This window comes from Oryza glaberrima, chromosome 12 (genome assembly GCF_000147395.1).
Source record: "Oryza glaberrima chromosome 12, OglaRS2, whole genome shotgun sequence".
Taxonomy (NCBI): Eukaryota; Viridiplantae; Streptophyta; class Magnoliopsida; order Poales; family Poaceae; genus Oryza; species Oryza glaberrima.
In genome coordinates, this window is record NC_068337.1 from 16,093,154 (window position 1) to 16,108,568 (window position 15,415).

Below are 15,415 nucleotides of genomic sequence, written 5' to 3' on the forward strand. Positions count from 1 at the left end.
TTTGAGTTTGAAAGTTTTAAATTTTGAGTTGAAAATTTTCAAATTTGAACTTGAAAGTTTTAAAATTTTGATTTGAAAGTTTTCAAAATTTTTAAATCTGGACTTGAAAGTTTACGAATCTCGAGTTGCAAGTTTTCAAAATTTTCAAATCTGGACTTGAAAGTTTTCGAAACTCGAGTTGAAAGTTTTCAAATCTCAAATTGAAAGTTTTCAAATTTTTCAAATCTGGACTTGAAAGTTTTCGAATCTCGAGTTGAAAATTTTCGAATTTGAGTTGAAAGTTTTCAAATCTGAGTTAAAAGTTTTCAAAATTTGACTTTAAAATTTAAATCGAAAATTTTCAAATCTAACTTAAAAAATTTTCAATCTATTAGTAAAAAAATCTCCAGAATCTTTCCTAATTACTATCTTTAGTGTTAAGTATATTAACTAATAGAGATAGTTAAGTATATTAAGTAATAATGTTAATAGAGGTAGTTAATAGGGGAAGAGTGCTCGCTAGTAGCGAGCACGCGCTAGTTAGGAGTCCCCGGAGAGAAGTGGGAGGCACTTGATAGGTCACCGATGAACCGATCTTCCGGATTCAAGACGACCCGACTCAGAATGATCATTTGTCAAGTACCAGACATAGAATCCAGGTGGAGCAGAGAACCATTTGGTGGCAGTGACCTAAATTTCCCATTCTGATATTTCTGAAGGTCATGCCACAAATTTTCATCAAAATAACAAAAGTTGTACCAGCGTCATCTTCTGAAGAAGCACAAATGGTTTCTCATTTGAGCACCCCTTTCCAGCTTCCCTGATATGCATAAATTGCAAAAATTCGCATTTAATCCTATTCAACATGGGACCTAAGTGCACAACATGATTACTGAACAATAACTTCTCACTGAAAATAGAAACCCACCAAACTTTCCACTGCCTGACAATCCATCCTTGTATAAAATGGAAGCAAGAAAGATCAAACAACAAGGATGGAATGAAGATTATTCGAGAAATTCTGAAGTTGTACATGCATTAGACTGTCCACAAATTAAAATTGGGGCATATGCTAGAATTACCTTGAGTAAGTTAGAGCGCCATTAGAATTAGAAGTATTCGGGCAAGAATGAGAGGCCATCGGGAAAGTAGTGAGAAGCACTATATGCGTCACTAAATCGGTTAGCTTGAAGCTGCGATAGTATTTCACCGGCGACAAACTTCTGAGGAGTATTCGATGGTATTGTGAAGCACATAGGCCGTGTTTGTTTCAGCTTAAGATAATTGTAATCTAGATTATTAAATCAGATTACTCTAAGCTAGATTATAATAAGCTGACATAAAATAAGCTACGAGTTGTTTGTTTCTCTGGATTATTAGAGGCATCTAAGAGTAGTGGGTCTTTAGCTACTCAATTATTTGGAAAAAACTCCTCTAGAGAAGATTATTGGATTATAGTAATCTGGCTTATAGATTATAATAATCTATTTGTTTCACTGGTGGAGAAACGATTTTTACTCCCGGTTAGAAACCCCCTATAGTCCCGGCTTTCCAACCGGGAGTAACAATCCGGGACTAAAGATCACTATCTTTAGTCCCGGTTCAAATACCCGGGACTAAAGATCGATCTCTAGTCCCGGTTGATGTTACCAACCGGGGCTAAAGATGTGGTCCCAGTTGGAGGGTTTTTTTCTTTTCTCTCTTTCTTTTCACTGTTCTTTTGCCCAAATCATCTAACATCAAACATTCACTACAAATCATTCACAACATTATCTCAGATCAAACATTCACAACAACAATATAGTTCATCCAAATCATTCACAGCAATAGTTCATCCCAAATCATTCACACAATAGTTCAAACCCAAATCATTCACAACAACAACATAGATCAAATCACACATTCAACACAGATCGTATCAATCAACACAGAGCGAATCGCACATTAAGGAAAAAAAAGAAAAAAAAAAGAAAAAGAAATTCCACGGTAGCGCCGGCCTCCACCACCTGCCGCCGCACCAGCCTCCGCGTCGGGCGTGGCCCTCCGCACGAGGCCGCCGCCCGGCCGCCTCCCCCCTTCAGATCCGGCGGCGACCGGCCGCCTCCCCTCCGGATCCGCCGCCGCCCGGCTGCCGCGGCGTGAGGCCGCCTCGGCCCCACCGCGCAAGGGGCCCGCCGCCGCCGCTCGGCGGCCTCGCGCCCGCCTCCCCCTTCAGATCCGGCGGCGGCTGGCCGCCTCCCCTCCGGATCCGCCGCCGCCTGGCTGCCGCGGCGTGAGGCTGCCTCCGCCCCACCGCGCAAGGGGCCCGCCGCCGCCGCTCGGCTGGCCGCCGCGGCGCGAGGCCGCCTCCGCCTCTGCCCGGGCGCTGACGGAAGAGAGGGGAGGAATAGAACAGGGAGAGGAGGAGGAGGAAGAGAGGAGAGGAGGAAGAGAGGGGAGGAATAGAACGGAGAAGAGATAGGAGGAGGAAGAGATAAGGTTAGGGAAGAGATAAGAATAGAATTTATTAACTCCTCGATCTCGTGCACGCCTCATCCTCTCCGCCACATGCGCGCATGCCAATCTTTTGTTCCGGTTTAGGGTACCAACCGGGACTATAAATAGATCTAATAGGGATCTTTTTTCCCGGTTGGTGTTCCCAACCAGGAATAAAAATAGATCTTTAGTCCCGGTTGACAACACCAACCGGGACTAAAGATAAAAAAGGTAGCTCTAACCTTTTGAACCGGGACTAAAGATAATCTTTAGTCCCGGTTTTTATTGCAACCGGGACTAGTGTGGATTTTGGCTAACCGACCAAAGATGATTTCTTCACCAGTGTTTGTTTCAGCTCACTTCTAATAATCCAGATTATAATAATCCTAAGCTGAATCAAACATGCCATAGTCTACTATTTGCTCAAACTCAGCAGCAGTGGTGCTTTACCTGCTCAAATTGTAGACGACGCATTTGGTGAAGGCGACTGATGGTTTTAGGAGACACAATATGACCTTGCACGTGGTCATTGGATTTTACTGCCATTTTCTCGCAGAAGGCACAGATTGGGACATTACTCTGAACGGCATGCATCGATCACAAGCTTGCAAGAAACACAATCCTTTTAAATAAACATAATTTTTATCTGTGGAATCGGATTAACCATTAGAAGTTTTCACAGGAGTACAAGTAAATTGTTATCAAAGAATTTTCAGAAGATGCGAAAGGGCATGTAGCGTAGTGGTTACAAGAGCCTCAGTAGCACATAGGTTCGACTCCCTATGGGTGTGAATTTTCCAGAATTTAACGACGGTGCGTTTTCAGTGGTAGGCGACGTACCCGTCGACGGCGAGACGCTTGTGCTGATTTCGTCAATTTCTCTAGGATTTGCCGGCCCAGTCTTCGAAGATGCTCGTATAGATGCAACAAAAAACAAGTGCGGACAGGTGGAAAGAAACATAGTTTGAACTGCTTCTCCCCTAGAACTTAGTAGTAATTCCAAAAATGCAGAGTACAAGTACGCTTGCAAGAGATCTTTGACAGTCTAAAAATATAATATAAGCCATGTGTACCAAAACTAGTCAGTCGACTCGGCAGCAGAGAGTAATATTTTCCTTTTTGATGTTTACGAAGGTTATGCCCCATTTTTTAAAAAAAAGAACCAAAATTTTCCATTTCTCATTTAAACATCGTTTTCCTGATGCACATAAATGGAAATGGAAAGGTTCACAAATTCACATTTAGTCCATTCAACATGGGACTTCTCACGATATAACTGGACAATAACTTCATTCATAGTACTGCAAACACAGACGCATCAAACTCTCCAATTCCAGACGATTCATTCTACTCTATAGAAGGGATTAATCGATAAGTAGTGCAAGCAGGAGAGTGCCATAAAAGCTAGAGGCATTCAGGTAAGAATGATTGGCATTCAGGAAAGAAGTGCGAGGCATTTGATCATTCGCTGATCTTGACAACCATGTGAATATTTGGCATTTCGGCTCATTACGATATCTGTTTAGAGCTTGACAACGATGTCAATGAGACAGCCTGCCTCACTTAGATGCATGCTGTATAAAAGAGAAGTAAAAATAGACAAGACGATGAGGATGAAACAAAGACCAATCAAGGTGTTGTACAAGCATCAAAGTGACCACAAATTAATGTTGTGTGTGTCTATAGCTGATGCAGGGGGCAGAGTTATTATATTTGTAGAAGAAATTATAGTGCTATTATAATGAGAGGTAAGTGGGTGAGAATGAGAGGTATGCAGGAAACAGGAGAGAAGCACTAGACGCCTCACCGATCGAACAAGTTTGAAGGCGCAAGAGCATCTGAACTGAACGGTGCCAAACAACTCAGTGTAGATCAATAGCCGTTAGTACAGCTGCTGCTTTGACCTGCAGACATTGTAGATGATGTACTCCATCCGTTTCAAAATGTTTGACATCATTGACTTTTTAGTACGTGTTTGACCATTCGTCTTATTCAAAAAATTTAATTAATTATTTATTCTTTTCATATCATTTGACTCATTGTTAAATATACTTTCATGTACAAATATAGTTTTATATATTTCACAAATTTTTTTAATAAGGCGAACGGTCAAACATGTGCTAAAAAGTCAACCGTGTCAAATATTTTGAAACGGAGGGAGTATTTGGTGAAAACGAGCTACTGATGGGTATAGGAAAAGCAAGACAAGCTTGCAAGTTGGCCAGATGTCATTGTCTTTTTCTAGCATTGCACAAATTGGATCAATAGTCTGAACTACGCAAGAGGCACTTCCCTTTTAATAAACTTTATCCGTGGAATTGGATTAACCAGGCATTTTGAGAAATGTGTTGTGTATTCACTTGTGATGCTAACTCTGTCAATTCAGATTCTATATACAAATGCAGACATATGCCACGGGAAACTAATTCTGACCAGTGGAATTGAGCAGAAAGAGCAGACTCACAATTGTTAGAATTAAGGTTTAACATATGATTTTTTGGAACAAACTATACACTGAAATTGTATGTGTGGATTCGTCATCTTAAAAGTATTTTTATATTCTTATAAAATTATTGGATTTTATAAATATATTATATTAAAAAGTAAATTTTGATCATATGCCCTCTTCTTTATTATTGAAATTGAGACTAACCATCCTAGCAAAATCAGAGTACAAGTACACTTGTAGGAGATTTCGTACCTACTAAAATTAATATAAACAGTGTTCACCAAAACTAGTAAGCGATTCCTCAACAACGAGTTAGCTATATCTCCCATGTTGATTTTGTGAATATTAAGTCATAGTTTATCTCAAAACAACGAAATTTCCATATTTCTCATTTGAGCACCGCTTTCCCGATGTTCATAAGTGCAAAGGTTCACATTCAGTTCATTGAACACGGGACCTAACATGCCAACTGGACAATAACTATGCCACTGTAAACACATACACCCATCAAACTCTTCACCCCTAGACGATCCATCCTGGTCCTATAAAAGTGAAACAAGAAAGATTGGATAACGATGGGATGGAAGTATTAGTAGAGTAACTGTGCAACCATCATAGTGTCATAAGAGTAAGATTGAGGTACTCAGCTAAGATCTGAGAATGAGAGGCATCGAGAAAACAAGTGAGATGAACTCTAAGCAACACGGATCAACCGAGTTTCTAGATTGTAGATGAACTTCTGAAGGGCGGAACTAGAAATTGACCAAGGCCTTAGCCCCGCCCATGAAAGTTTGGGCCCTATACAATAGAAGTACTAAATGGGGCTTCTACCACAGGCCCCGGGTCGTCTCCCAGGTTGCCTGGGGCATGCATGTGTCCCCCCTCCCCCTTCCAACTCACGATGAACATTTGGTGAGAGGTATAAAATTATATGAAGGAGATGGCTTGCCTCACACTTACCCACGGTTGTTGCTTTGACCTGCATGCATTGTAGGTCATGCATTTGCTGGGAAATGGGATTGATGGTGATAGAAAACATAAGATGAGTTCGTACAGCTTCATCTTTTCTCCCTTTGGCACGCAACTTGTTGCTATATATCCTAACGTATAAAGAAGATGGATCCACTAATTGTGATGCTCATCCAGTTCATTCGGTCTACTCATGTTCACTATAGAAATACCACAGAAAATTCAGGTGGAGCGCAGAGAAAAAAAATACTGTTTGGATAAGGCTTAACCTACGGTTACAAGCTATAAACAGTAATATAATTGATTGCATTATATATATAGTGATTACATTTGTATCCATTATTTGATTTGATTTTTTCGAGAACATGTTGGATGCATCCACACATGAACAGTTAACATGTAATTGTAACCATTTCCTTCATACGGATTGATCTGATCTTGTGAATATAGCCATAGATGAATAAGTGCATGCACATTTCCAAGTTTCTAATGAACGAAAATTGAATTTTTTTTACGATGTCTGTCGCCAATTTTGGTACATGGTGTAGTGGATGTTCAGAAAAAGTTGCACATTGCCAAAAAGTTTTTAAAGAATTAAAGAGTATCTGGGCCATCATGCTCTTACTGTCATTGTCACCGTATATGAACCCCTCAGCGCCTCAAGCCATGGTGCTCGCCATCGCCGAAAACTCAGGTCAGGGCCGGCCCTGACTTTTTAGTGGCCCGGTGCGGAACAAAAAATGAAGGCCCCCATTCACCATAAAAATACAAGATAATATTTAAAAACTCATTGTCATTAACGAATTTCACACTAATAAGTTTAAAATACAAAAAAGAAATGTCTCTATATCATTTAAAATAATTTCTTCTAACCGTTCTAGATGCAAAATCAGTGATGATAGTGTCAATATCAATCTCATCCAGCAGCGTGGTAGCATAGTATATATATTTTGGAGGCCCCTAATTTTTAGAGGCCTAGTGCGGTCGTACCGTTCGCATTGGCCCAGGGCTGGCCCTGACTCAGGTGCAAATGCTTCACCTTTGCTGCTAGGGCCAAGCCTGGGGCAGGGAGAGCAGTGCGGCCACCCTAGGCCCCCAGGTGTCAAGGGCCTCCGGTTGTCCAGTTAAGTGCATCTATATAGGTTGGGCTATATGCTTGGTTCATGTTGCATTAACTAATCTCGTTTTAGATTACCACTAATTAATATTAAAAAAAGAACGAACGTTGATGATTTCCATTAGTTCGTAAGATCTCAGTCACAGCTAACTGTTTGAGTTAGGAGTTTGAGTGAACAGGTTGGTATATTATAACTTCTTACATGATGTTCAACATAATTAATGCCTTGGTATATCTATAGCGTACAATCATCCTGGTTGATTCATTCCTCTTCTACATTTACACTAATTCTCTACACATGACATGCTTTTTAATTAGGATCCTTATTAGACATTATATACTTGATAAGTTTGTCAGTGATTAATTCTTTTTGTACATTTTTTTTGGTTTTCTATTCAATTATATATCACCTAATTTATGTTTTGATGATTTGTTAAAGTTAAACATTCATTCCTCTTTAAAAATAACTCACCAAATAGGTTTTAATCCAAGCACATATAAATATTACGCACACGTGAATAGGCTTTTAATATGAATTTATTAATGCTACATAAGGATATGCTATACGTGAGCAAGAAAGATCAGATGATAAGGATGCAAAAAGATTAACTGAGGAGTAGAATCCTATATACTTATATAGTTTATCCCCACTAAGTTAGTTAATACTATTTCTCTCTTCTCTCATTATGCCACATCACCTCAATTATTTCTAGCCTTTGGATGATAGATCTATAGTCTAAATTGTCTCTTCTTTCTTCTTTCATAAAAACATGCAATCTCAATTATTTTTAGGCTCAAAATTGAATCAAATTGTTTTAGTTTTGATAATAAAATTACATTTTTTTCTGTACACATTATGTAACTTAATTTTCCGCAGCAACGCGGCGGAGTATTCATCTAGTTATGTATATAAAAGAATCAGAGTGCTATGAGAATGAGAGAGTACGTGTGTGAGAATGAGAGGTATGCAGGAATTAAGTGAGAAACACAAGACGCCTCATTGATCAACGATTCTTGAATGTGCAAGAGTATCTCACCGTAGCCGAACAAACGGGAGAAGCTTGATAGCCATTAATTAACACCATACTGTCTGCCTCACACTTAGCAGCTAGCGGTGGGTGCTTTGAACAGCACACATTCATGGTTGGTGTGTTTGGTGAACAAGGCGACTGATGATGGTATAGCCAAAAAAGAAAATAATGTTGCATGCTGATGATCTCGCATATCTCATTGTCTTTTCTCTCATAGCACAAATCAGGCCATTAGTTTGAAAAACGAGAGACACTTCCATTTTTAGAAACTTATCTGTGCAATGGGATTCACCCAAGCATTTTGAGAAATGTATACACTTAATGCTAACTCTGTCAATTCAGATTCTATCTGCAAAAGCAGAGATGCCATAGATAACTAATTCAGACCAAGTGGAATGGAGAAGAAAGAGCAGGCTCACATTTGTTAGAATTGATGTTTAACATTTGGTTTTTTTAAGATCAAATTAGGCAATCACATGTGGGTCCATTGCTTAAGTCCAACAAAAATACTCCCTCCAGAATAATTTTATGACATTTTACTCTTTTCTCAAACCTTTAAAACTGGAATAAATTTTTAATACTTGGTTTGATCATGTGAAATGGTATGAGTGGATTTGTAGTCTTAAAAAGTTCTTTCATAATCTAAATCTATTCCATTTAAATAGTAAAATGTGATCATATTCCCTCTTTTTATATTGAAACTTGAAAATAGGTGTGCCCAGTTGGCACGCAAGACGGTGTATAGCCCGTATATAACATAAACTCGTTCAAAAAAAATATGTCTGACATTTTTTTAGTTAATTATTTTAAATTTACTCTTACTCTCGATAAAATTAAGGCATGCAGGACAAAGTTTTTTCTGTGCTTGTTTGAAGGTGGTCAACTTGGAATTTTAAATCTTAAAATTGATATCACTATGCCACTTGACATTGATGCAGTAATAATCTGATCTATATTTGGATGATTTCTTGCATTAATTGATAAAAATGATTTATTCCCCATGAAATTTATGTAATCCATTAATTGATGCGATTGAAATTTCCTAAATAAACCGATTAACTTGAACATTGCTGCTGATACCAGGCCAGACCAGTAGGGCAGGCTCGGCCCACCGGCTTGGGCAGAGGGCCTTTGCCCTGATAAAGTACTCCTACTTGTTCCAAAGCTCATGCTCTCATTACCAAGATTAGGTAAGTTATAGTACTGCAGTACTAGTACAAACTGCAACTACGACATAGCGGGTCCCGACGCCCAGGGCGACTCGGGTTGGTTTCTACATAGGCGACTTCGGCGACTAGGGTTCCTTCGTCTTCCCTCTTCTGTTTTGATTCGATCAGTTTATTCTTAGTGATCTGATCGTGGAGTCTAGTGCCCATCCTGCATTTGTGTCCAAGTCATATTCTCCGTTTCGGAGCCGAGCCCTAATCTGCTAGCCGCTAGGGTTTGTCACCGCCGGTTTGGTCGCCATGGATCCAAATTTGGAGAAGGTTTCGGGCTTGATGCAGAAGATGAATCTTTCAGAGAGTGAGAGGAGACGCGTAAAGGTGGGAGGGGCTCTGACAGCCACATTGCCATGCCGCGATCCACAGGCGGTGGTGAAGGTGCTAGCAGAGAAGCCGATCAGATCGGAGTCCCTTTGAGGCAGTGCTGGGTAAAGTATGGTGTCCAATGAAGGTGGTGGACTGCAAGGAGTTGGGAAACAACCGTTTCCTGGTGACTTTCCGTCAAGCCTCGGGGAAGAGAAAGGCGCTGAATGACGGGCCGTGGATGTTTGGGAAAGATCTTCTGGTGGTCGTAGAGTTTGATGGAGCGAAGCTGATTGACGAGATGGAATTCTTAACAATTCCGATCTGGGTCTGGGTGATGAAGATGCCGTTGGGATTGATGACAAGATCCATTGGAGAATCGGTGGGGGACATGATTGGGGAGGTGATTGAATGTAACATACCCGAATTCTAGGATTAAGGAATTTCAATCAAAACTAGTTGAAAGCAAAGTTCTTCAATTTTGTGAACCAAAAATTTCCATTTTTAAACCTAGGTGAAATTGATTTAACTCTTGCATGAATAAAATTGGAGGGCAAATTAAAACTTTTTCATTTATAACCTAGGACAAAAATGTAAACTTATGCGTAAGCATACATACTCGCATAAAACATGTTTTGACTTGAGTCCTTCTTATGCATTTGGATTCTCGATTTGCATTTCATAATAGGTCTCATAAATAATATATAAGATCTAGATAAACAACTAAACCGTTAGGGTCTAGTGTTAACTAGAGGAAGTTAAAATAGGAACCATACACCTTAAAATATATCAACATGGCTAACTTCAAGCCTCACTAGACTAATTTGGCTACTCATCTGAAAGCATGTCATGAATATGGAAGTTAGTAGATAAATTAACTTATATAGAAAATATTCTATCTTAATTACCTTTATGAGCATCCTCTTAATTTAATGCTAAAGTAAACTTATGGATAAATAGGTAAGAAGCTTATGACATGTGTAAGGTAAACTGTAATTCTAACATATCAACATCACCTTAGGTCCAAATATAACTTCTATAAATGTTTACATACATTTGCATACAAGAGATAAGTCTTGCTAATTATCTAAAATAATTTGTGCAAGATAAAATCATGGAAAAATTCATGTAGGTTCTACTCAACAAATACATCTCACTGTAATTTTGGTACAATTTAATAACTAAATTTGATACCTCGAATAAATCAGTCAAACCAGTCAAATATTTGATTAATTATAATTCTCAATTGTCTAAAACCACACCTTGTCTAAAAGTACATTTAACTGCATGGAAGTGTATAAGGAAAATAATTTATTCAAATACTAGGTTAATTATCATGAATAAATATTTTTTTTCAGAATTTATCTTCTCTGTTTAGGTCTCCTAAAAATTCAAACTAGTTTCCAAAGGGCCCAATTTCTTCTAATTTCTGTGAGTAATCTATCCATAATTTTTAAGTGCAACCAAAGAAAATGGAAACTAGGTACATTCATATAACTCCAGTAAAATCCACATGAGCTTTTCTGTACTACAAATTAATATATGAATTAACAAAGTTGGAGAAGAGAAATAATCCTGAAAATTCGTCCAAAACCGTGTTCACCCAGAATCTTACCCACACCTCTCCCTTCCACCTAGAGCACTTCGTCCTGGACCCACTTGGCAGTGACCTGGGCTTGCCCTTTTCTCTGTCCCTCACCCTCAGCTGACCAAGAACACAGAGGGAGAGATCGAGCGTGTCGAGTGTCGACGCGTGGTGACGACGTGTCGACGCCTTCAAGTCAAGCCTCCATCTCCTCCAGACCGAGTCGCCCAACTCCACACATCACTCTGAGGCTGAAGGAACCGAGGGAGTAGGTCCTCTGCCTCTCCGCTGCTCTCATCTTCATCACCGGCCGCGGGAGAGACGACCATCGCAATTGCCGATTGAGTCAAGGTCACCTCCATCTCTTTCGTGTTCCCATCTTTCCACACAACGCCGAACATTTTCTCTGTTGACCACCATTCGTTTTGTGCATCACAGCCACCGGAACGCAAGCCACGCCGACGACGCCCTGGAGCACGCACCGGAGCGCCGCCGCTTCGGCATCATCGTCGTCTGGCCATCCTCGTTCATCTCGAGCCAAGCCGTTGTGCCGCAAATATTGCCTAGGCTTCCTCCTCAGGACGCCTCAAGAATCACCACCAGAGACACTAGGAACACGGAGAACACATCCTTTTCTTCCTCGTCGCCGATCTGAACCCGTCGCCATCGCCATTGTCAATTCCTTCCACTCCGGTGAGCTATAGTCCGATTCTTTGTGCACACACCATCTTTGGGACCTCACGAACCTCTTGGACACACATGCATGGCAGGTCCTTGAGCCATTCGAGCCGACGTCGTTGAACCCCGGAGAAACGCCGCCACTAGGATGATCCGCAAGCCGTCGCAGCCGCCAAGACCTTAACGACCTCGTCTGAGCCCTCGGTGAGCACCCTGGAGACTAGGAGACCACATGCATGCACACTAATTGCTACGATCTGGACTCTACACCCACATGCACTAGCAACCCAAGAACCACCGCCGCTCGCGCTGCCGTAGCCGTTGATTCCGGTGAACATTGCTCACAAGAAGACCACCATTAGCTTCGCCCAAAACTCCTCTACATCTTCTATTTAGGTTTCATGCCGAGATTTGCCACCATTCACCGCCGGCGAGCTCGAGAACGAACTCGGCCATGGCAAGCTCTGTATCAACTCAAACCAAGGACCTCACTTGAGAAGAATCAAAACTCTGGGTGCTATTTTGTAAAAACTACCTCACACACAGAACAGTCACAGGACTGCGGGTTGATTTCCTAAAGCCCTAGGGGCCTTTTTGCATATTGGCCAGAGGCTGACCAGTGGACCCACCCCTTTTAAAAATTGGAAAATATAAAGAAAATCATCTAAGCATTATAATTTCAACAGGAAAACATCCAAAGTTGTAAAATCCATATAAAATCAAATATAGCCCATTTTGAAGTGATTCCAGTTGCTGTAGATTCACAAAGTTATGACCTTTATTCCAGGAATATAAAACTTGACACTCACTGTACAAACTTTGTCTCTAAAATTTATCTAAGTTAGGTCATACGTAAAGCATATACAAACTTATAAAATGCATAGAAAATTCAATTTAACTTATTTTGAAACAAACTCAAATTATACAGATTCATCATCATGCACTCTCTGATTAGGTGAAATAAAAGTAATTACTTACTTTGTACCAAATGCCTCTAAAACTGTTATCTTTAAAATAACTAACTGAACTTTAGAAGTTTATATAAAATTCATCTTAGATCCTTTTTGAGTAAACCTAAGTTCTGAAGAATCACCAAAGCATATACTTCCATGTTATAAAATAAAATTATATACCTACTTTGTAATAAAAGCCTCTAAATATTCGTGTAAGGAATAACCAACATAGAGCGGCCTTTAATTTGTAAAATTTTTAGAAAATTCATTTTTAGTCCAAATGAAATGAACTAAGTTTCTTTAGAACCAGAAAATAGTGAGTTTCATCATAATAAAATAAAATATGACACCTTTTGTACAAATTATAGCTCTAATCTTTAAATAGATAACCTAGGAGTTAATCACCAAGTGATGGTTAAGCAAAAATATATGTACAGAGGTATTTAAAATGCACGTTAGCTATGAATAAACCAAAATAAAACTTGTTAGATCAGAGAGGTGATAGTTGCAGCATTAATTCCCAAATACTTAGCAAACTTAACTCGTGTAACAATTTCTAGGTTGGTATAAGTAACTAACATAGACCATCCCTATTTATAAAATATGTAGTAAAACAATATAAACTCTAAAATTATGAACTAAGAGTACATTAGATAACTAAAATACTCATTTTATACATCACTAGCAAGTTAGAGCAAGTTCTAGACCTAAATCTCCAAAGCCATGTACACATAGAGACTATATTCCTAGAACACGTTAAAACATGTAAAATACATAAAGAATTCATATTAACTCTAAAGATTATGAAACCAAATGTGTTAGTTTTAGAAAACACATATCTTCACCCCAACAAACATGAACTTAATAAGAATCACCTTACTACAGCACTTCATAATAGTACCTAAGTAAATCCTACACTATACCGACGAAACTTCTAAAATTCATAACTCTCAAATGAAATGAGGTAAAATAGAAATTCTTTCACATAAATTCATTTTAGACCAGTACCTATTCACTGTGCACAAATAATCCATTTTAGAGCATTTTGGATTTTTCGCATATTCGGTGTTTAATTGCATAACGTGTACTTTGTATAGATGATTGCTTAAACGGTGAAGAAATGATTTAGGTGCTGACATTTTCCTGATTCAAGGCAAGTCCCACCTCCCTCTCTTTGATCACTTTGAACCTATGTTTTGGAGGTTATTGAAAATGTTTGCAAATCTTGCATGTCGATTGTACACTAATAAATTAAAATTTTGTTAAACTTGTTAGATAAACTCCTATTATTTGCATTATCACCTTAACTCCACATATATCCATATTCCTCATTCCTAACCTTAGGATCAATATGACTATACCACTTTATATATGAGTTTTGGTGACACTAGGTTACTATAAAGCTTAGCCATGCTTAGAATGGTCTTCCTTGTCATTATGGGCTCATTACAAACATGAAAATTGATTTTTAAATAATCTGGACAGAACTTTAATACTTGTGATTTTGATAAATAAAATGATGGAAAACATGGATTTTAGGTTTGGACCTCAAGTGGTGCACATATGGTGATTAGTTGTGTACCGATAGGGGGAGAGTGTGCCCAAACCGATCTAAGGACTTCACTCAATGTCAGTTCATTTCGTATACAGTACAACCACATGTGCTAGTATGGGATAGCCCAAGCTTAGTAAATTATTTATGGTTTAGCCTTACATTCTGGTAGGCCGGTGTGTATGAGTTCAGATAACTCAGAGGAACTTCCTATTTACCTTGACGTGGTAGTTTAGGTGACTAAGTCTGTCCAATACAACGGTATTGTGCCACGTGGGTGGGTTCCCGTTGTGTCTGCCACCACGGCGTTAAGTTTAAGGCGTGGGTCCGCCACTTAACGGTTCTAGGTCATATAACGTGTATGGCTTAGAATGGAGTAACACGTATCGTGCTGGTGTAAGGCTAAATCATGAATTTTGGAAAAGCTTTGTTGCGGGTAATAAATCGAGTACTTATGTATCGTGTGCCATGCTCTTGCATGATTATTATTTCGCATCATGTGGGTAAAGTGTACAAACTCTGTAGAGTTAAAACTAATTGATTAGCCGTGCTCGCGGTCATGAGCGGTGTGTGGATATGTATTGAGTATAGACTTGTGTTTATTCTTCTAAATGCTGAAAATTACCTTCAAATTGTGATGAGATTTGAGAATGATCTCCTTGCTGCCATGGATGGCAATGAGGTGTACATTTATACATGATTAATGACTACTTTGATGCCCAATATGTCAAGTACTTGCTTGCTGAAATTTATTTGAAAGCAAATCTGATTTGGAAATGTTTTATACAAATAAAACTTGCTTTATGCTAAAAAGAACCATATCATGCCTTCCTTGATTATATGCCTTGCAAGTAGAGTGTTAGGCTTGTCTTGGTGCTTGCCAGTACATTATTTCTAATAATGTACTGACTCTTGCTGTTGAATTAACCTTTTGTTTGCAGGTTTAAACTTAGTCTTTGAGTGATACGGGTAATCGACTGCTTCTTCTAGGACTTGAACTTAATGGGGTAAACCCCTAGTCGGTGTGCTTGTGGATTGGGTAGACAAGCTTCCGCTGTTCTATTATTTATTTGGCTGGTCGGCCGGTGTAACTAAAGTAGA

The 15,415-nt window shown here is 39.2% G+C and overlaps 1 long non-coding RNA gene across 1 annotated transcript; it reads left to right on the forward strand.

The window, feature by feature from the left end:
• Positions 1 to 11,372: 11,372 nt before the first annotated feature.
• On the forward strand, positions 11,373 to 13,916 carry LOC127757076 (uncharacterized). Its single transcript, XR_008013346.1, has 4 exons — positions 11,373 to 11,482; positions 11,570 to 11,824; positions 11,902 to 12,013; positions 13,860 to 13,916. It is a non-coding gene; the product is annotated as an uncharacterized LOC127757076 (long non-coding RNA).
• The last annotated feature ends 1,499 nt before the right edge of the window (positions 13,917 to 15,415 follow it).